This window comes from Lissotriton vulgaris, chromosome 7 (assembly GCF_964263255.1).
Source record: "Lissotriton vulgaris chromosome 7, aLisVul1.2, whole genome shotgun sequence".
NCBI lineage: Eukaryota > Metazoa > Chordata > Amphibia > Caudata > Salamandridae > Lissotriton > Lissotriton vulgaris.
Genome location: NC_141695.1, coordinates 964,610,101 through 964,633,791, shown reverse-complemented (window position 1 = coordinate 964,633,791; position 23,691 = coordinate 964,610,101).

Genomic DNA, 23,691 nt, shown 5'->3' with positions numbered 1-23,691 from the left:
CAGAGGGGCTTGTAATTCTAATATTTTAACATTCTTACATCAATTTTAAAATAATGATAGTCAGCAATGATTAAAAGTAGCTTTGTGTAGTCTGAGCACAGCGTTTACCACAGCACGAAGCGCGATTCAGGCACCTCTGGCGAGCAAGCGGCTCAGGACGACTCTGCCAAAGTCACCCTACCGCAGCTCGCAGATTGAAGGGCTCAGCCTAAATAGCCCAGAAAAAGCAAGCACTAGAACACTAACCGCTCCAGCGACCAACAGGAAATGCCTGGCTCTCCCTGACCCGCCCTCCGCACAAAGGTACTGGCTACCTCGTTGGACGGGGGCGGGCAGGAGTGGAAATCGAGCCCAGGCTTCCCCAACTTCCCAAGGTACTGTCCTCCCCCTAGTGAATCAGGTAAAAGGAACAAGGAAGCACAAGGTATTTACTGGCGCAGAGGGGCTTGTAATTCTAATATTTTGACATTCTTACATCAATTTTAAAATTATTAGCAGTCAGAAATGATTAAAAGTAGCTTTGTGTATTCTGAGCACAGCGTTTACCGCAGCACGAAGCGCGATTCAGGCACCTCTGGTGAGCAAGCGGCTCTGGACGACTCTGCCACAGTCACCCTAATGCAGATCGCAGATGACAGGGCTCAGCCTAAATAGCCCAAAAAAAGCAAGCACTAGAGTGCTAACCGCTCCAGCGACCAACAGGAAGTGCCTGGCTCTCCCTGACCCACCCTCCGCACAAAGGTATTGGCTACCTCGTCGGACCGGGGCGGGCAGGAGTGGAAATCGAGCCCAGGCTTCCCTAACTTCCCAAAGGTACTGTCCTCCCCCTAGTGAATCAGGTAAAAGGAACAGGGACGCACGAGGTATTTACTGGCGCAGAGGGGCTTGTAATTCTAATATTTTAAAATTCTTACATCAATTTTAAAATTATCAGCATTCAGCAATGATTAAAAGTAGCTTTGTGTAGTCTGAGCACAGCGTTTACCACAGCGCGAAGCGCGATTCAGGCACCTCTTGCGAGCAAGCGGCTCGAGACGACTCTGCCACAGTCACCCTACCGCAGCTCGCAGATGACAGGGCTCAGCCTAAATTGCCCAGAAAAAGCAAGTACTAGAGCGCTAACCGCTCCTGACCAACAGGAAGTGCCTGGCTCTCCCTGACCCGCCCTCCGCACAAAGGTACTGGCAACCTCGTCGGACCGGGGAGGGCAGGAGTGGAAATCGAGCCCAGGCTTCCCCAACTTCCCAAGGTACTGTTCTCCCCCTAGTGAATCAGGTAAAAGGAACAAGGAAGCACAAGGTATTTACTGGCGCAGAGGGGCTTGTAATTCTAATATTTTAAAATTCTTACATCAATTTTAAAATTATTAGCAGTCAGCAATGATTAAAAGTAGCTTTGTGTAGTCTGAGCATAGCATTTACCACAGCGCGAAGCGCGATTCAGGCACCTCTGGCGAGCAATCGGCTCGGGACGACTCTGCCACAGTCACCCTACCGCAGCTCGCAGATGACAGGGCTCAGCCTGAATAGCCCAGAAAAAGCAAGCACTAGAGCGCTAACCACTCCAGCGACCAACAGGAAGTGCCTGGCTCTCCCTGACCCGCCCTCTGCACAAAGGTACTGCCTACCTCATCGGACGGGGGCGGGCAGGAGTGGAAATCGAGCCCAGGCTTCCCCAACTTCCCAAGGTACTGTTCTCCCCCTAGTGAATCAGGTAAAACGAACAATGAAGCACAAGGTATTTACTGGCGCAGAGGGGCTTGTTATTCTAATATTTTAAAATTCTTACATCAATTTTAAAATTATTAGCAGTCAGCAATGATTAAAAGTAGCTTTGTGTAGTCTGAGCACAGCGTTTACCACAGCGCGAAGCGCGATTCAGGCACCTCTGGTGAGCAAGCGGCTCGGGACGACTCTGCCTCAGTCACTCTACTGCAGCTCGCAGATGACAGGGCTCAGCCTAAATAGCCCTAAAAAAGCAAGCACTAGAGCGCTAACCGCTCAAGCGACCAACAGGAAGTGCCTGGCTCTCCCTGACCCACCCTCCGCACAAAGGTACTGGCTACCTCGTCGGACCGGGCGGGCAGGAGTGGAAATCGAGCCCAGGCTTCCCAAACTTGCCAAGGTACTGTCCTCCCCCTAGTGAATCAGGTAAAAGGAACAAGGAAGCGCGAGGTATTTACAGAGGCAGAGGGGCTTGTAATTCTAATATTTTAAAATTCTTACATTAATTTTAAATTTAACAGCGGTCAGCAATGATTAAAAGTAGCTTTGTGTAGTATGAGCACAGCGTTTACCACAGCGCGAAGCGCGATTCAGGCACCTCTGGTGAGCAAGCGGCTCGGGACGACTCTGACACAGTCACCCTACCGCAGCTCGCAGATGTCAGGGCTCAGCCTAAATAGCCCACAAAAAGCAAGCACTAGAGCGCTAACCGCTCCAGCGACCAACAGGAAGTGCCTGGCTCTCCCTTACCCGCCCTCCGCACAAAGGTATTGGCTACATTGTCGGACCGGGGCGGGCAGGAGTGGAAATCGAGCCCAGGCTACCCTAACTTATCAAAGTACTGTCCTCCCCCTAGTGAATCAGGAAAAAGGAACAGGGAAGCGCAAGGTATTTACTGGCGCAGAGGGGCTTGTAATTCTAATATTTTAAAAATCTTACTTCATTTTTAAAATTATCAGCATTCAGCAATAATTAAAAGTAGCTTTGTGTAGTCTGAGCACAGCGTTTACCACAGCGCGAAGCGCGATTCAGGCACCTCTGGCGAGCAAGCGGCTCGAGACGACTCTGCCACAGTCACCCTACCGCTGCTCGCAGATGACAGGGCTCAGCCTAAATTGCCCAGAAAAAGCAAGCACTAGAGCGCTAACCGCTCCTGACGAACAGGAAGTGCCTGGTTCTCCCTGACCCGCCCTCTGCACAAAGGTACTGGCTACCTCATGGGACGGGGGCGGGCAGGAGTGGAAATCGAGCCCAGGCTTCCCCAACTTCCCAAGGTACTGTCCTCCCCCTAGTGAATCAGGTAAAAGGAACAAGGAAGCACAAGGTATTTACTGGCGCCGAGGGGCTTGTAATTCTAATATTTTAAAATTCTTATATCAATTTTAAAATTATTAGCAGTCAGCAATCATTAAAAGTAGCTTTGTGTAGTCTGAGCACAGCGTTTACCACAGCACGAAGCGCGATTCAGGCACCTCTGGTGAGCAAGCGGCTCGGGACGACTATGCCTCAGTCACCCTACTGCACCTCGCAGATGACAGGGCTCAGCCTAAATAGCCCAAAAAAAGCAAGCACTAGAGCGCTAACCGCTCAAGCGACCAACAGGAAGTGCCTGGCTCTCCCTGACCCACCCTCCTCACAAAGGTACTGGCTACCTCGTCAGACAGGGCGGGCAGGAGTGGAAATCGAGCCCAGGCTTCCCAAACTTGCCAAGGTACTGTTCTCCCCCTAGTGAATCAGGTAAAAGGAACAAGGAAGCGCGAGGTATTTACAGAGGCAGAGGGGCTTGTAATTCTAATATTTTAAAATTCTTACATTAATTTTAAATTTAACAGCGGTCAGCAATGATTAAAAGTAGCTTTGTGTAGTATGAGCACAGCGTTTACCACAGCGCGAAGCGCGATTCAGGCACCTCTGGCGAGCAAGCGGCTCGAGACGACTCTGCCACAGTCACCCTACCGCAGCTCGCAGATGTCAGGGCTCAGCCTAAATAGCCCAGAAAAAGCAAGCACTAGAGCGCTAACCGCTCCAGCGACCAACAGGAAGTGCCTGGCTCTCCCTGACCAGCCCTCCGTACAAAGGTATTGGCTACCTCGTCGGACCGGGCGTGCAGGAGTGGAAATCGAGCCCAGGCTTCCCAAACTTCCCAAAGACTGTCCTCCCCCTAGTGAATCAGGTAAAAGGAACAGGGAAGCGCGAGGTATTTACTGGCGCAGAGGGGGTTTTTAATTCTAATATTTTAAAATTCTTACTTCATTTTTAAAATTATCAGCATTCAGCAATGATTAAAAGTAGCTTTGTGTAGTCTGAGCACAGCGTTTACCACAGCGCGAAGCGCGATTCAGGCACCTCTGGCGAGCAAGCGGCTCGAGACGACTCTGCCACAGTCACCATACCGCAGCTCGCAGATGACAGGGCTCAGCCTAAATTGCCCAGAAAAAGCAAACACTAGAGCGCTAACCGCTCCTGACCAACAGGAAGTGCCTGGCTATCCCTGACCCGCCCTCCGCACAAAGGTACTTGCAACCTCGTCGGACCGGGGAGGGCAGGAGTGGAAAACGAGCCCAGGCTTCCCCAACTTCCCAAGGTACTGTCCTCCCCCTAGTGAATCAGGTAAAAGGAACAAGGAAGACCGAGGTATTTACTGACGCAGAGGGGCTTGTAATTCTAATATTTTAAAATTCTTGCATCAATTTTAAAATTATCAGCAGTCAGCAATGATTAAAAGTAGCTTTTTGTAGTCTGAGCACAGCGTTTACCTCAGTGCGAAGCGCGATTCAGGCTCCTCTGGCGAGCAAGCGGCTCGGGACGACTCTGCCAAACTCACCCTACCGCAGCTCGCAGATTGAAGGGCTCAGCCTAAATAGCCCAGAAAAAGCAAGCACTAAAACACTAACCACTCCAGCGACCAACAGGAAATGCCTGGCTCTCCCTGACTCGCCCTCTGCACAAAGGTACTGGCTACTTCGTTGGACCGGGGCGGGCAGGAGTGGAAATCGAGCCCAGGCTTCCCCAACTTCCCAAGGTACTGTCCTCCCGCTAGTGAATCAGGTAAAAGGAACAAGGAAGCGCGAGGTATTCTATAGTCCTATTCTATAGTTTTGGTAGAGCGCAACAGCTGCCCCAGAAATGAGGCGTCCCGGCGCTAAGAACCCAGATCCTAGCCTGAGCGGGGAGACAGGACAGAGGGAGGATTACAGGCAAGGGAATAGAAACGTTTTCACTGCTTTCCGGAATGCTGGTAGGCTGTCTATCGAACGAATATGTTGTGGCAGGTCGTTCCACATCTTGGCTCCAAGGAACCTGAAGGAGCGGCGGCCCATGCGGCAGGGTTTTATGCGTGGAACGCATAGAAGGTTTTCGTTGGAGGTATTTACTGGCGCAGAGTGGCTTGAAATTCTAATATTTTAAAATTCTTACAGCAATTTTTAAATTATCAGCAGTCAGCCATGAATAAAAGTAGCTTTGTGTAGTCTGAGCACAGCGTTTAACACAGCGTGAAGTGCGATTCAGGCACCTCTGCCGAGCAAGCAGCTCGGGCGACTCTGCCACAGTCACCCTACCGCAGATCGCAGATGACAGGGCTCAGCCTAAATTGCCCAGAAAAAGAAAGCAATAGAGCGCTAACCGCTCCTGACCAACAGGAAGTGCCTGGCTATCCCTGACCCGCCGTCCGCACAAAGGTACTGGCAACCTCGTCGGACCGGGGAGGGCAGGAGTGGAAATCGAGCCCAGGCTTCCCCAACTTCCCAAGGTACTGTCCTCCCCCTAGTGAATCAGGTAAAAGGAAAGAGGAAGCGCAAGGTATTTACTGGCGCCGAGGGGCTTGTAATTCTAATATTTTAAAATTCTTACATCAATTTTAAAATTATTAGCAGTCAGCAATGATTAAAAGTAGCTTTGTGTAGTCTAAGCACAGCGTCTACCACAGCGCAAAGCGCGATTCAGGCACCTCTGGTGAGCAACCGGCTTGGGACGACTCTGCCACAGTCACCCTACTACAGCTCGCAGATGAGAGGGCTCAGCCTAAATAGCCCAAAAAAAGCAAACACTAGAGCGCTAACCGCTCCAGCGACCAACAGGACGTGCCTGGCTCTCCCTGACCCGCCCTCCGCACAAAGGTACTGGCTACCTCGTCGGACCAGGCGGGCAGGAGTGGAAATCGAGCCCAGGCTTCCCAAACTTGCCAAGGTACTGTCCTCCCCCTAGTGAATCAGGTAAAAGGAACAAGGAAGCACGAGGTATTTACAGAGGCAGAGGGGCTTGTAATTCTAAAATTTTAAAATTCTTACATTAATTTTAAATTTAACAGCGGTCAGCAATGATTAAAAGTAGCTTTGTGTAGTATGAGCACAGCGTTTACCACAGCGCGAAGCGCGATTCAGGCACCTCTGGTGAGCAAGCGGCTCGGGATGACTCTGCCACAGTCACCCTACCGCAGCTCGCAGATGTCAGGGCTCGGCCTAAATATCGCAGAAAAAGCAAGCACTAGAGCGCTAACCGCTCCAGCCAACAACAGGAAGTGCCTGGCTCTCCCTGATCCGCCCTCCGCACAAAGGTATTGGCTACCTCGTCAGACCGGGGCGGGCAGGAGTGGAAATCGAGCCCAGGGTTCCCCAACTTCCCATGGTACTGTCCTCCCCCTAGTGAATCAGGTAAAAGGAACAAGGAAGTGCGAGGTATTTACTGTCGCAGAGGGGCTTGTAATTATAATATTTTAAAATTCTTACATCAATTTTAAAATTATCAGCAGTCAACAATGATTAAAAGTAGCTTTGTGTAGTCTGAGCATAGCGTTTACCACAGCGCGAAGCGCGATTCAGGCACCTCTGGCGAGCAAGCGGCTCGGGATGACTCTGCCACAGTCACCCTACCGCAGCTCGCAGATGTCAGGGCTCGGCCTAAATATCGCAGAAAAAGCAAGCACTAGAGCGCTAACCGCTCCAGCGACCAACAGGAAGTGCCTGGCTCTCCCTGACGCGCCCTCCGCACAAAGGTACTGGCTACCTCGTCGGACCGGGGCGGGCAGGAGTGGAAAACGAGCCCTGGCTTCCCCAACTTCCCAAGGTACTGTCCTCCCCCTAGTGAATCAGGTAAAAGGAACAAGGAAGACCGAGGTATTTACTTGCGCAGAGGGGCTTGTAATTCTAATATTTTAAAATTCTTACATCAATTTTAAAATTATCAGCAGTCAGCAATGATTAAAAGTAGCTTTTTGTAGTATGAGCACAGTGTTTACCACAGCACAAAGCGCGATTCAGGCACCTCTGGCGAGCAAGAGGCTCGGGACAACTCTGCCAAAGTCACCCTACCGCAGCTCGCAGATTGAAGGGCTCAGCCTAAATAGCCCAGAAAAAGCAAGCACTAGAACACTAACCGCTCCAGCGACCAACAGGAAATGCCTGGCTCTCCCTGACCCGCCCCCTGCACAAAGGTACTGGCTACCTCGTCGGACCGGGGCGGGCAGGAGTGGAAATCTAGCCCAGGCTTCCCCAACTTCCCAAGGTACTGTCCTCCCCCCTAGTGAATCAGGTAAAAGGAACTAGGAAGTGCAAGGTATTTACTGGCGCAGAGGGGCTTGAAATTCTAATATTTTAAAATTCTGACAGCAATTTTTAACTTATCAGCAGTCAGCCATGATTAAAAGTAGCTTTGTGTAGTCTGAGCACAGCGTTTAACACAGCGTGAAGTGCGATTCAGGCACCTCTGTCGAGCAAGCAGCTCGGGACGACTCTGCCACAGTCACCCTACCGCAGCTCGCAGATGACAGGGCTCAGCCTAAATAGCCAAGAAAAAGCAAGCACTAGAGCGCTAACCGCTCCAGCGACCAACAGGAAGTGCCTGGCTCTCCCTGACCCGTCCTCCACACAAAGGTACTGGCTACCTTGTCGGACCGGGGTGGGCAGGAGTGGAAGTCGAGCCCAGGCTTCCCCAACTTCCCAAGGTACTGTTGTCCCCCTAGTGAATCAGGTAAAAGGAACAAGGAAGCGCAAGGTATTTACTGGCGCAGAGGGGCTTGTAATTCTAATATTTTAAAATTCTTACATCAATTTTAAAATTATCAGCAGTCAGCAATGATTAAAAGTAGGTTTGTGTAGTCTGAGCACAGCGTTTACCACAGCGCGATTCAGGCACCTCTGGCGAGCAAGCTGCTCAGGATGACTCTGCCACAGTCACCATACCACGGCAATTTTGTGCATTGCCGATCATCAGCGCGTCACCCTGACCTTGCTATCATCCCCCGCGCTCTGACATCCCCCAAGCACACATGCTAGAGTCATAAAGCATCCTCAGTGAGACCCAGGCTCGGAGCCACTACGTGTGCCTAACGCCCATCCCCTTTCATCCCCCTCACACGAACATGCCCATCGATAATCTCCTCCCCTGCACCTGGCTGTTCAATCCGGTCCCAGGCAATAACCAGCCCCTCCGGATACAGTTTATTGCCCCCGTACAGTAGGAACTCGTTCCCCATCAAAGGGGTCTGAATTAATGAATGACAAAACCCTCTTAGACCTGTCCGATTCCGCATACTTCAGACCCTGCTGGAATGCCCAGCTGCACCATAACAATCACCTTCTGAGACCAGGGTGGGGGAAATTTGCTGTTGGGTATGTGTGGGAACAAGTTGGAAGCAGGGATTCCGAGGATGTAATAAACTACTTTCTGGAATCTGTTACCCTGCAATAAAGAGTCGAGGTTGTGTATAAAAGGCTATGCCACAGAGGTACAATTAGAGCACCTCGAGAAGACATTTCGTTTGCCTGAATTGACGTGTTCTCCTCCGGAGAAATAAACCTGTTCATCGCTTTCCAGTTTTTCCAGCACCTGCCTCTTTATTTGATTAGCTAATATTAGAGTGGATCAGAGAAGATTAACGCCAAGCAGTGAAGATGTACTAATAATCAAAAAGGTCCACCTCGAAGAGAGTCAGTGTATATCCTGTTGTTTATGGAATACACACAGTGTGTTAAAATACCCCTCACACACCAAAAGGGCCCTTGGTGTCATGCTTCATCATCGGGATCTTCCCGCCCGGCTGCCGGACGGACGGGCAGTGCTGCGACAAGCGACTACGCTGGAGCACCTTTTAAATGTGGGTGCTATGTGAGTGAAATGGAGTGAGTGTCAGTAGGGTCAGGGGTGATAATGAAAAGTGATGTTAAAAAAATACCTGGCCTAGTGATAGAAAAAACTGTTTAATAAACACTGGCTGGTATTATTAAAAAATTGGTGGTGTCGGAAAGATTAAGCGGGTTAATGGGCTTACTTTCCTGTGCGGGTCAACATGTTTCGGGGCGCCATGCCCCTTCGTCAGGACAAGGGTCAGATCCCCCTGTCACTCACTAATGTCTCTCCACAATAAAAAAGTGTATGTACAAAAAAGTGTAGTGGTGATCTTATTTATCAATGTGTATAGATATACATTTTATATTAATACACTTCCCTTGCTAATGCTAAGATACTGATGTAGTATGCTTAGGAAGGTGAGGAACAATGCCCCATGAGCCAACTCTAGACAGAAGGGTATTTGAGGGTCCAATCAGCCCCCAGCCTCGTTGTGCTTCCTCCTCGGTCCGATGATTCTGAGAGACATTAGTGAGTGACAGGGGGATCTGACCCCGGTCCTGACGAAGGGGCATGGCGTCCCGAAACATGTTGACCCGCACAGGAAAGTAAGCCCATTAACCCGCTTAATCTTTCCGACACCACCAATTTTTTAATAATACCAGCCAGTGTTTAATAAACAGTTTTTTCTACCACTAGGCCAGGTATTTTTTTAACATCACTTTTCATTATCACCCCTGACCCTACTGACACTCACTCCAATTCACTCACATAGCACCCACATTTAAAAGGTGCTCCAGCGTAGTCGCTTGTCGCAGCACTGCCCCGTCCGGCAGCCGGGCGGGAAGACCCCGATGATGAAGCATGACACCAAGGGCCCTTTTGGTGTGTGAGGGGTATTTTAACACACTGTGTGTATTCCATAAACAACAGGATATACACTGACCCTCTTCGAGGTGGACCTTTTTGATTATTAGTACTTTCGCAAGAGGAGGACGTGCCCATCTCGGTGCCACCCAGCACTACCTCTTCCTCCCCCCCTTTTTGATTTCCCTACTATGGTAGTAGATGGCCATTAGTAAAAAGTGTGCTCCCAATTCCACAGGAAATGGATTGGACGACGTCAGTGACTGATTACATTTTAAGGTACAACGAAGCATGGGATAATAGTGCTGGGGTACTGCAGACAACAGAGGCATATAAGTTATTAGCTACTCAAACACTTTGAAATGGATTATTGGCCTCAGTGGCCCATAGTTGTAAACTGTGCCACCCTGATTGGTCCACTAAAGGATACCAAGAGTTGTGCATGCTGATGATCAATATGGGGAGGGATGATATTTTCAAGGTAAAGAATGACACAGTTAAAAGTGACAAAGGGATTATGCTGCAGAATGTGCTGAGAAAGGAGAGCCCAGATGGAATGTACTTCCAGGGGGTACCACATATACAGGATGTAGGACAAGGGTACTAGAGAAGAGGCAAGAGTAGGGATCAATGTATATTTTCCTGAAGTACTGGCACTGGGGCCAGGATTGTAAAATTAATAGAGGAAGGGAGAATAGGAGAAAAAAATGGGGGAATGACAGGAATGATAGAAATTATAGGGATGATATGTTTGAAAGGAATGAGGTCTGGCCATCAGTGCCACCTGTGCCCAAAGACATCAAAGAGACACATCAATCTATAAGCAACTCTTTCTGGGGGCAACAAGGAACAGCACAGGACAATGCGGAGAGAAAAAAGTTACCCAAATTCCTGAAACACCACCCCAGTGTTTTATGATTAAGGTATCAGACTTGCTCGAGGAAAATCCCATGTTTCCAATTGAGGTAGGAGGTAAAGAGGTTGATTTCTTGATAGAGAGTGGGGTGACAATATCAGCAGTGAGGGACAACTTAGGTCCCAGCATTGGCCAGAAAGTGACCACTGAGACTGTGAATGTAATGCTAATGCATGAAGAGTTGACTGAACCCATACCAATATCTGTTGCTGATTATAAAATGACCCATCAGTCTCTTTTGTCACCAGATACACCCATACATTTTCTGAGGAGAGACGACCTTTGCAAATTGCATGCACATTTTATTTTTAACAAATCGTGATTTACTTACAAGTACCTAATAATCTAAATTGGTTAATAGAATGCTAAATACTTGCAAATTAAGTGGGGATTTAGAGTTATGTGCAACCCATGTCTTGTCTCTCTGTCCAAAACGATACCAAAGGACTCAATTACAGGGAGATTTTTTTTAAATGATGTGTTTCAAGAATTGTTTAAATACAGGCCTGACATTGAGACAGATTTACAATTCTGTTCCATTCAGATTTTTGTATGTAGCACGTAGCTACCCAAAGGGCCTCCAAGAGCTTATTGCAACATCACTATCTGGTACCTACATGAACTTAAACTAGATGTTAAGCTTCTGAAAAAATTGGTTATTAGCAGTTTTCTGAAGCAGATTTCTGACTTATTGCAATTGACACTAGTACCAGGGCCCTTACACTGTACTGCACCATTTTTCACTATGCCAAAGTCTGAGTGGTACACCTACATGGCAGATAAACACCTGTACTAGACAACGCAGTTGCTATAGGACAAATTGTATGTAGGCAAGGAAGGATGTGCAGTGAGCACTGAAATAGTACCACAGGAAGAGAGGTTATTTCAAGGGCCAGCATAAGAATCACACATGTCTGTATCTGTAGCACCAGAGGTTGACACACCAGAGGTAACACTGGACACTTGAAACTGGTAGCCAGTTGGATAAAACAGAGAGATTCAATGCAATCCTAAGGAAGGAAAAACTGGATTATGCATCAGCGGGTAAGTAAACAATGTACTTTTCCAGTCTCCAGGGGTTCAGACTGCCCCGAGCAAAGGTCAGTTAAAGGTGAGTACTGCATGACCAGCAGCATCACTGGGGTTAATGGGTGCAGGGTTTGCCGAGTACACGGCTATTCAATGGAGATTGGGAGCTATGATGGTTGCTCTTGCAGTGAGAGGGGAGCAATGGAGGTGAATGAGACTCAGTAGCCCGCCAACACTAAAACCGTTACGGTTGTCATCAGTGGGTCACAGTAGATTGAAGGGAGGCACTACCAACCCAGCAGTCGGGGTCAGGTGATGGAGATGCGCAGGGGATGGAGGAGTCCCGCCAAGGTTGGGCCATCTTGGAGAGGCCACTGGTGGGGGCCGACAGAGCCATTTGAAAGAGGGTACAGAACAGGGCTGTGGTCAGCTTGGGTTGTTGAGCCGAGAGAATCCCTCTGGGTCATGGAGGCTGTTTAGTTACAATGCTTTCTTCTGGCAGGTGACAGTCGCATCGATGCATGTGTCGGACCTCTTCTGCTGCGGTCTCAGGGTTCTTCTGCAGTAGTGAGTCACGTCAACACAAGTGTCAGTCCTCAACTACTACAGGTTGTGTGCCGATCGGTGCTGGGAACTAGAGCCTCTAGCCCACTGGGAAGTTTTTGGAGATTGGTTAAAGGCTGGAAGGTCTCTGGGGTGTTGTGGAGGCCTAGTAGTGTTTCTGGAAGGGCAGCTGGTCCAGGAAAGTTGTTGAGCAGGCTACAGGTGGCAGTGTTCTTGCTGAGTCTTTGTCTGCAGTGGTTTGGTTCCCGTTCCAGCAGCGTTCTCTTCTGTCTTCTTCCTTGGTCCACTGAATCTGGGGAACAAGGTTCAGGTGAACCTTTCAATTCTAAATTTAAGGATGTTACTGAGGTTGGGGCAACCATTGGCTACTGCCCTCTTGGGGTGCCCTCTCCCTTTGGGGAGAGGGGTACATCCCTGTGCCTACTAGCCTAATTCTCCAATTCAAGATGGAGGATTTCTAATAGAGGGGTTCTCCTCAGCTCTTGGCAACCCCGGGGATGTGCCAGGCTGGGGTGAACGCTCCTACTCTGTTTACAAACTTTCCTGCCTGCCCTGCCACCAAAAGTTGGGTCTGAACAGGGGGGGGGGGGGGCATCTCCACTAGTTGAAGCTCCCAAATCAGCACATTACTAGGTGAGAGCCTTTGAGGCTCACCGCCAAGTGTTGTTGTTCCTGTCAGGAAGAGGCGTGAAGCACCTCCACCCAGGGCAAGCTTTAATTATGATTTCCAAGAGCCCGAAGGTTGTCACCCCATGAGGTCAGAAATCTGTCTGGTGGCATCTGGATGGCAAGGACCAGTCAGCCTATACACAAAGGTCGGTTGTTTTTCAGCAGACATCTTTAAAATGCCCTCTGAGTTCATTTTATAATAAATTCAACACTGGCATCAGTATAGATTTATTATGCTGAGAAGTTGTCTACCCAACATCCGAGTCTTCAGCAAAACCATCATGGAGCTGTTGGCATTCGTGTTAACAAGCTCCCAGACCATGTACACAAAATGGCTCCGCTGCCCTTACAATATTTGTGAATGGCACTGACACTGTAGGGGCATATTAGTTCGTACACGAGAGACGACCGCCGGGAACAGACAGAGGAGGGATTGCCAGAAGCGGCACACCGCCTCGGAAGAAACTTACCCGTTTCTTCAAACTTTGCACGGAATAGGAATCCCCTCCCGGCTTCCCGCCTGAAGGCATAGCGGGATACAGCGCTACACTATCTCTACAGGATTATTAAAAGAGATACGATAACCTCGTTCATATACTACCATTGATCTTTCTTTCAACCAGCCTCGTCTGTGTTTGTATACACAGAATACCCTTTGCTTGAAACAGAGCTTGTAAAGACCCAGACTTACTCCAACCACACAGTGGTATTGGGAGTTTAAGCCCTGAAGAGTCGTGTTTGACTCACCCACACACGACGAAACACGTGTCGGCGATTTCTTTCTCAAAAGTCTGGAGAAAAGTAAACAACTTGCTGTAACAAGAAGTATCACACCAAAGAACCTGCTTCTGCGTTTTCTTTTTTACTGTTGGTCATTGAACCTTGTCTTGATATATACATATGTAGTTGCGAGAGCTTTTTTCATTGTAAAATTGTCTTGTCTTTGACTTGTTTAGACGGTTAAGGAGGTTTTGCCGTCTGCTCTTTACGCACTACACTACGAAACTCTTGCTTTTCACACACTTTGTAACGTTTTAGCCCAGGCAGTGCGCCCCCGTAGTCCTAATTTTCTAAAAACCCCATGCTCAGTTTCTCATATTGCTCATGCAGCTATGCCCTCACCTGTGGTATGGTGCACCCTGCTTTAAGGCTGGGAGTCCTGGTAGAGGCGTAACTTATTTGGAATCAAGTAGTGTTGCATGGATTAAGCTACTTTTACATCTGCGGTTTCCATTTTATTATTCCATAGATCTAACCTCCCCTGATAAAGAGTTTGCCCAAAATCCATTGGGCCTGAAAAAGGTCTGAACAACTTGGCTCATATATGTCTAGAAAGACATTGTTCATGGAATGAATTTCAAATTGACCTCAACTACCATGCAGAATAAACACTACTTGATTCCAACCTATTGTCTACCGGTTGAATAACATTGGAAGAATCTCCTTCTGGAGTTTAGCTGTGCTACCAGGGAACGTTATCCGGTGGCATAACACTCTTTCAAACATCTCAGGAAAACATCCTGTTCCACATTTGGAGCATCCACACTACCCAGCACTATCATTTTGCCATCCAATACTCCATGGACAAAGACGTATTGACAATTTGCATCCATTTTAGTGCCACTTGCTTCAAATTGTACACCGGTCCTCAACCAGACAGCTGCTCCACGGGCTAACGCAAAGTATGTAGTAACAAACAATTGATCTCTCCATTTCGTTTGGAACTTAAGTGCTTTGGCGGTGGAGATATGGGTTTCCTGGAAATAGGCTATATCTGCCTTCCGTTGGTGAATTTGGGATAGAATTCTGTAGCATTTTTAGACACACCCCATACACCTGCCATAACAGATCAGTAGTTTATAATGCTATATAACAAGTAGCATATAAGTAATATATAAGCAGTAAACACACGGAGAACACAAATTACATATTATATGTTACATGAGACATTAGAGCAAGTGATGGCAAAAATATAACAACATTCACCCAATACTAGGTTCAGTGAAAAGAATTGTTCAACCAAACAGTAAAAAAACTGTTAAACTATTATAACACAATGTTTTTTTTCTGCAATTTCTTTGGGCGTGTCCAACAATATTGCAAGGCAAGGCAAGAGTGTACAGGTCAGTAAAGGTATGAGTACCCCGCATGGGTGTCACCAAGATAGCCATGTAAGTGAACTACAAGTATGGTCATCATGTTACTGAACAATAGAAAAAACATGCTTGTGAGGGGAATAGAAGAAATGAACAACAATTCCATCCCAGTAAAATGTGTCCTTTGAAAATAGTGAGATAGATGGTGGAAGAGAGGCGGAAGGCAGGGGAATGTGGAAGGAGAGAGGAGGGAAGGCCATAGGGAGGGCCTTATCTGCAAATGATTTTCAACAGTTCTCTGGAGAAAGCAAGGTTGGCCTCACAGGGCCACAGTCTTAAATCACATTGTCAGCTGCTTGTGATATCACAGAGGGAAAACTAGTAATGTGGGCATTGGAATCCAAATCGGAGGCAGTACTTGTCAAAGAGTTAGAGGGGACTGACAACTGCTATGTCCTGATACCGGGTGCAGTTGCTATCACGGCCCGCCTGTCCTCCAAGGCTTTTTGAGGATAGGGGACTGCTCTAGAAGCTGTCAGTTTGAGGAATCAACAGTGGTGCCATTAGGGGGACTTTGTACCTCCCTAAACAATGGCTGTGACCGATGAGGGCGACATGGAGTGGGGTAGTGTTGTTCTAACCAGTCCCAACCTGCCTATAAGGTGTCGAAGAACAAAGTGTGTTGATCATGGACTACTTTCAAGAGTTCCAGGCTTAGGTGAGTCCATACTTCCTAAGTTGTTTCTTGACTGCCAGGAAGGACGCTCAGCAGCCCTGGACCGCCAACGTGCAATCCAGCAAGAGGGACACATTTGCGTTTTCCATGACTATGGGTGCTTTCTCTCTGGCCTTCTGTAGGAATACATCTTGGCCCCTAAAATTGAGAATATGTGCAATGATAGGCCACGGCGACGTCCCAGCCAAAGGCTGCATGTCAGCACTCTATGCGCCCTTTCCACATTAAATGCAGCAGAGAGTCCCTACGGTGCTATCATCATTTTGAACCATGTTCAATAAATACCATCAAGATTAACCCCTCTGTAACCCCCGGCATTCCAATAATGTGCACATTATTGCTTTGCACCCGGCCTTCAGTATCATTTGCTCTGTCTTGCAAGATAGTGCACTGTTCACAAATGTCAGCAATAGTGGCTGGCACAATACCTGTTGTAGGGGCCAGTTTTGGCAATGTTGTTTCAGCAGTTTTGACCTTATCCAATAGCTTGCTCTGATCCTCTTTAAGGAAGACTAGATCCGCCGCTAATGAGTCAATGCAGTGCTTAATGGTGGTTCTGAAGTCGCAGATTTCTTGGAGGATAATGTCCAATTTGTCAGGTGGAGGGTCTAAGATCATGGGGGTAATACACTATTTCAATCTATGAGTTGAGGAGCCATCAGAGTGGCTATGCTGAGACATCCCACTACTTGGCAGTATCAATATCCTAATGGACTTGGTGCGCCTCAGGTCGAACGTCAGTGTGAGCTATGAAAGACACTATGTGACTTGGAGCAGTGTCCAAAAGTTTGATAAACTTAGTCAGTCCTGAGCCACAAGCACTCACCACGAGTTGGTCCTCAATGTTACAGCAGGTGGGACCAGGGGAAAACAATTATAATTGAAATTGAGCTGTCCAAAGGCCCAGTATGAGTCTTGAAGCAGTTGGGCGATATGCACTAGGACAGATCCCCCCAAAAAATCATGTCCGGGCAATGGTCCCTGCAGAGGGGAAAGCAGACCTAAAAATTGTAGCAGATGGCAGGCTCCAGATCAAGAGTCAGCTTAGGTATAAGAAGAACCTTCCAATGCGCAGCATAAATATGAATGGGGCCTTGTTTCTAATGCACTTGCATCAAGAAATGCAGAGCTTCTCAAAATCCCAGGGCAAGGGAAGGACCCCTAGTATAGTAGAGTGCAACTCTGAAAGCTCATGTGGTCAAGCCCATCCAATAATCTCCCATATGCCACTAGTCATCAGGGAGAAGCCAGATCCATAATAATGTGGAAGCAGGGCATGGTGGAATCATATTTGCATTTTCAGGGTCTCCAACAGGTCTGGCGAGGCCACCACCAATCTAGAGTAAACCCACTGGGCTGGCATATCTCGTCTGCTGCAGCCTCAAATCAGGAGGTAGCACAGGTAGAGCAGGAACCCTCTACTACTCAGCGAGAATAGGAAGAATGACTTTTTTCGGATGTGGTGTCATCAACGAAGAAAGAGCTTCTTGATATGTCGGGGCAAGTGGGGACTCCTGAGCCCATGATTCTTGATTGAGAGTGGCCCACCTGGTCTGGCCTATTCAAACTGCTTCCGTGGGCCATCAGCCACAGGGGAAAGCCTGACCTGCACGCAGGGGGGAAGTAAATCATCAGCTGTGTAGTCCACACTTTTTTCTGGGCCTCCGATAGGTTTGGCAAGGCCGCCACCAACCAAGTGTATTCCTCCAGGCCGGCGTCTCTCACCTCAGGCAGCCGAGTCTCACCAAGTCACCCATGTAGGCCACTCTGCTTTCTGCCAGTGTACGTTGACACTAGGTGGCCCCTCCGGTTCCCAGATAGGCCAGTGCCACGTAGAAGGGAGGGTCCTCTAAATTTTTGGTGTCCCTGGTCACTCACCAGGTTCCCTTGAGGTGGGCCGACAGAGGGAGAAAGAGCAATTCACCAAAGCCACTGAGTGTAGGGGCTGGGCTGCCCTCCATGCAGCTCGTATTACTCGCTGAGTTTTGCTTAATGCAAAACTATCAGAAATGTCCCCAGGGATGGAGAGTGAATTTTCCCTCACAAGGGAAGCATTACAGCATCTTGTAAGGCAAGGATAGTGCTGGATGGTGCATGAATCTTGAGCACCCGGTGGGAGGTCACGGTATATGCGACTGCCATCTTTGGCATTTAGCCACCCTCCCAGGTCCTGTATTTTAAATCATGTTGGTTAATACTATTTTTTTAAAGAGATTAAAAACAGAACTATTTCTGTCACCTCAATCTAACAACAATTGCACATGGTCTGTCTCTTAACATCCGGTCTGGAATGTTACACCCTTGGGGCCACCAAAGTGATAACTACCTATATAACAGAGAAATAACACTCCAAAGGTGATGGTTTCCTCCACCTGATATTGCATATCGCTGAACTTGCAGAGTCATATTATCATGCTTTTAACAATGAGAGTAGTCCTGCAGCCATCTATCAAGTAGTCTTCAAAATGATTAAAATTGTGTACTTCAATTATGCACTACATTTTTGGAAGCTACTCTAATATGATTAGAGATGTCCCTTACAAAATACCAAATTTGACATGTGTTAGAAACGGGGCTCTCAAGTTGGCAGAGGTAAGGTACCTTTGTCCAAATAGAGCCCCTTGCTACTAGTCAGGGTAACGGGGATAGAAATTTTTGTTAACCCCTGCTCACCCCTTGGGTAGCTTGGCACAAGAAGACAGACTTATCCCAAAGCCAATGTGTAAAGTATTTGTACTCAAAAGACACAGTAATACAGTGATAACACCACAAATGAACACCACACTAGTTTAGGAAAAATAAAGTATCTTTATCGAAACTCAACAAGACCAAAACGACAAAAATCCAACACACATGTAATAAGAATATGACTTTAAAAAGGTTTCAAGCAACTTGGTCCATAGAAAACTATGGATGCGTGATTCTACACAAATAACCCATAGATGCTTTAAATTTCACAAGGCCAAACAGCCACAGAGAGGGGAAGCATTGAGAAACAAAGAGATGCGTCAGTTCCTGAGTCCTTGAGGAGGAAATGCAACAGTTCCACAGCTTACAAGACAAGTGATGCTTCAAATCCGGACTGTAGGGGGAAGTGATGCGTCAACTCCAAGACGGTTTTGGTCTACGGGTGATGCATCGGGAAAACTTGCAGCACAGGGGCATGGAAATCCTTGATACACTGGTGATCAATGCGGTGGCAGCTAGCAGCACTGTGTCAGTTTCTCTAACCGTGATCCCAAGATGCATTGGTTCTTGCAGCCATGACAGGTGCTGAGTGGTCTCTGCAGCGGCACATTGATTTGTGGAGATTCTTCTCGCACGGTGGACTGAACCCTAGCCTTTAGAGGGATCAGCAGCCCCCCCCCGCTTTCCCACCCAGTGCCTTGAGACCCTCACCGGTCAGTAGCCAAGCTTTATAAACCCTGATTGGTTGATATCTAAAATTAAATTGACAAAAACATTGTCCAAAACATAGTGCCAAGACACATGAGTATCAATAAAGATTCCAAAACACCAATTGTGCTACAAATACCTGTCTTTTTATTTAAATAATTTATTAAGTAAATTGAGAACATCTTATAATACCCACACCTCCTGTAAATTAAAATCATATATGAGCCTGCTACCTAACACGACGGAAGCTTTCACCAGCCCGGTGCAGTGTCTGAGAAAGTTGTTAGGCTTGCGACTGTATCACTGAAAGTAATGATTACACAACATGTCAAGGCTGCAATCCATATGCCAATATATCAAAATATCACTTCTATCAAAAGATCCATGTCCCACTCTTCACTACACTAACGCTTACCAAGCTCAAAACCTCATTAAAGTCTTGTCGGAAAGAGTCAGCGTGTCTGCTTAATCAATCCAGTTGAAATAGCTGTTTCTGGTAAAAGAAATTGTAGAACTGCATAAGGGACCTTTGCCCAGCTACCACTCACTCCACAGAGTCTCCATGTTGCTCCCTCCCTCAGTGCTGCCACAACTCATAGTGCAAATCACACTCACCACGTGCAAGAGATCCTACAGCAAGTACACCTAGTATCACTAGTCTACTATATATTCTGTTGTCCTTGATATAAAGTTCAACATCAAGAAAGACAATCCTTTCCTTACTAAAGTAGCATGTGAATTATATATTTGAGTCATTCATATTCATATATTCACAATAAGCCTCAAGTTGCATCACATTTTCTCTCCATGTCATGAAACAGTTGTCTATGAAATGTCCCAATACAAAATGTACACATTCCTTCTAGTGGCATATGGGCCCCAGATCTGGCCCTTCTCCAGCCACCCCATAAAGAGGTTCACATATGCAGGGGCAAATAAGGAACCCATTGCAGTTCCTTGTAATTGTCTTTAAAAATTACTGTTAAACAGGAACACATTATTTTTCAAGAAAAATTCCATCATTGTCAACAACATTTCCATGTGCTCCCATAAACAGGCATATCTAGTATTCAGTATGTGCCTGAGTGCTGTTATTCTGATCTCATGCCTAATACTTGTATACAGTAACACAACATCAAGTGTCACTATCAGCATGCAAGATGAGGGAATGGCATTTCTATTGGCTTTAACAGTGAGCACATTGAGGTTTTTTTTGGTTGATGGAGGGGCAATCAGCATGTGACACAAGGGGCTACATATGTATATTTGATTATTATTGAATTATAAATGATTTATCAATTAAGTGTTTATTGATGTGATGATTATGTCTGATACACTAGTCTTGTATATGCATTCAACTGGTGCATGGGTTTCCACTATATGGCTACTCCGATTTGGATATGAGGAGCATGCACATTATGTCACAGGGTGATTCTTTTCATGCTGATGAACATATGTTTGGCTTGTGTAAAATACAGGCTCCTGTTTTATTTTAGCCCTGATGAAGTGGTGGGGCAAGACAATCAAATGACAACACATGTGTTGGCATTGGACAAAGGACCAATAAAGATTGAATATTGACAAACAACGAAAAACAACATCTGTAGAATCTTTTTGCATTGAGTATATAAATTGTGTGTGTTTAAGACTGAGTAACTGACCATTCAATCAGCTCAAGTCATACAGACAATGAGATAGCATACTCCCATGGTGTATGCTAATTTTTGTAGATATTGGTGCATGATATACACTCTCAATCCAGCATGAACGAATCGGGACAGACAGCGTATATCATAAAGAGAAAGTCAAGGTACAAAAGTCTCCCACAAAATATCAACATGTTAATGTGTTACAGCTATGTCGGGGAGCTCAGACGCTGGAATAACTAGCAGAAGCATATTGAACTAGGGATGTTATATTCTACCTCAGTCCAACCTTGGCTTGTGATTTAACTTATTAAACACATAGAATCCTCTTTCTGCAAAGAATAGTGTAACAAGCTTGAATGAGTATGAGTCAAGAATAATTTTATTAAATAATGTATGGTGGTGGTGCAAAGTTTAACAGATCATGGAAAGTATTCACAAGCATGTATTAAAGTGATAGTGTCAGATTATATAGACTGAGATATACAGAGTTACATGGATATATTGAGCCACCACCTCCAATGCATGTCTGAGAGAGACGAGATAATGTTTACAGTATTTACTTTACTTTTATCTTATTTGCATTTTTTTGTATTGTTGTAAAACATAGTTGGTATTCAGTGTACATAAATAATTAATACTAAAGGATATAGCACAATCACCAATAGAGAAGTAATTATTGCCTATATCTCTCTACTCCATAGAAAAAAAAGTATTTCAGTAAAATATGTTTTCTGCTCTGACTGACACTCCAATGTGAACTCTGCTGCCTGCTATTTCTGTCCTGGGACTGAGAGGACTGGAGTTTGCTCATTACATCCTGCTTTCCAAGATTCTCCAATGTATTAATTTGAGCTTACCTCCTGTTGCAAGTCTCAGATCCATCAGAGACTTTGGCTACAGCCTCCGCTGTTGAGAGGCCTACTCTGCCTAGTGATGACAAATCAAGCTCCTGGGCCCTTGGAATTGAGATTCTGTGCTAAAAAGAAGAAATTCAGCAAATCGAATTTGAGGGCCTCTTCGGACCCAACACCGCTCTTTGGCATCATGCTGCTGCCTGCACCGAAGCTGTGGTCCCAGCTTAATGCAATAACCGCAACCTACAAATCAAGTCCTGATGCTGCTGCAGCGCCTCCGAAGAACCGCCTCCTGAGTACCACATCACTGAAGTTCACGAAACCCCACTCCGACTCCACTGCTACACCAGTGGCACCTGTGGTGTGACATCAACACTGCAAAACTGATGCATTGTGGCATGACCTTCAATGCTTCATCGATTCTGCACCACTATCAGAATCGACGCTTTGCTGCAGCCTCCGTATCAGCTCCCCTGCGCCTCTCATTGTGCCTGGGCATAAGTAGCTCAATGACTCTGCACCGCCTCCAGGAACCGACGCCTCCCTTGCTTCAGTGATGCCATACCTCCATTGTGCAATGCACTGTCCCCGACCACCGACGTGCCAACGACCTGTAGAGCAGTAAGGAACCGATGCTGCAACTGCCCCATTAACACCTCACCACCCCAGTGCCATACATCGTCCTTAAGTTTCAACTTCCCCCTGGTACTGTACTTGGGTCTGCAAGACTGTGCTGCTGGCCCATGTTCCATCTCCATTGACCCGAACCTGTGTAATCGACTCTGACCAGCACATTGAGTTAGACCTGACCAAAGCTATTGTGTTTCTATGTGCTATAACTGCATTTAATCTTGAAAAATTAATATCTAAACTGGTGCTTGTTGGATTTTTGTCTCTTTGGTCTTCTTGTTTTACTTAGATATATATTAACTATTTTCCTAAACTGGTGAGGAGAACTTTTGTAGTGTATTTGCTGTGTTAATGTGTGTGTGTGTGTGCTCAAATACTTTACACATTTCCTCATTAATTTAGCCTGACTGCTCTGGGTAAAGCTACCAGAGGGTGAGCACAGGTAAACTTAGTGTGTACTACACTTAACCTGACTTGAGTGGGGGTCTCCATTTGGACAGGGTGTAAACCGCTGGCAACTAGAGACTCCATTTCTAACAGAGGGATTCACTACTCACACTAGGGGTAGATGACCAGACCAAGTATGCCCTCATAATTGCCATCTGTGTCACAAAAGTTTGGACTGACCCGTGACAAATACAACCAGAGGTTCAGGGACAACCAGAAACATCCACCCCAGTCTTGAGTACACTTTTAGATAGCTCTAGTAAGGGACTGAATGGTTCACAATCCCTGCCACAGCCAGTGCCACAATTTCTGCCACAGCTGTCCACAGTAGTACAATCCCTGCCACAGCGGTCCACAAACCTCCAACATGCATCCCTTGCTGTGCCCGGCATGTAAGTTTCATCACTAATAATGTTTTGGCCCCCCCTTCCCTCTTTATTCATGATTCATAGCTCAATGTTAATACATATGTAATGTGTACTCAACATGTTTTCCAAGTTGCCAAATCCCTGGTGGCATAGGCAGGCCCATACTTCCCATTCCACATGTTATTCATGTTTTGACCCAAATTGCATGTTTGCAGTATGCACTGTGCTCGTGGTCTTCCACGTGCTCTGGCGACCATCTTTATGGGTGCAGCTATTAAAACCACACCCGCTCCATGAGACTAAACTTGGCCTAATTTTCGGGAACCTCACCTGTACACCGGCTTAACGCGTTGTGTCCCAGCTCCAGGCATCCAGAGCCCCCAGTGGTGCAGTCTTCCTGGCAGGTAAGTATTCCTGAAAGAAAAAAAGAAAAACAAAATTACAAGGCATTTATGCAATGTGCATTGTGCAGAAGTGCGGAGCAAGAAAGAGTGAAATTTCAAGATAATGTTTTATCATGCACACATTATATAGCCTGGACGGTACTAGAAAGCTAACTGGTGGGATTAAAACAGGAAATGAACTCATCAAGGAAATCCTGATACTTTTCAGCGTTCAAAAGAACTGCTCAGGCATCAACTTTATTGTGAGCTGGTGTACAACATGTTATGAGCCCAGTCA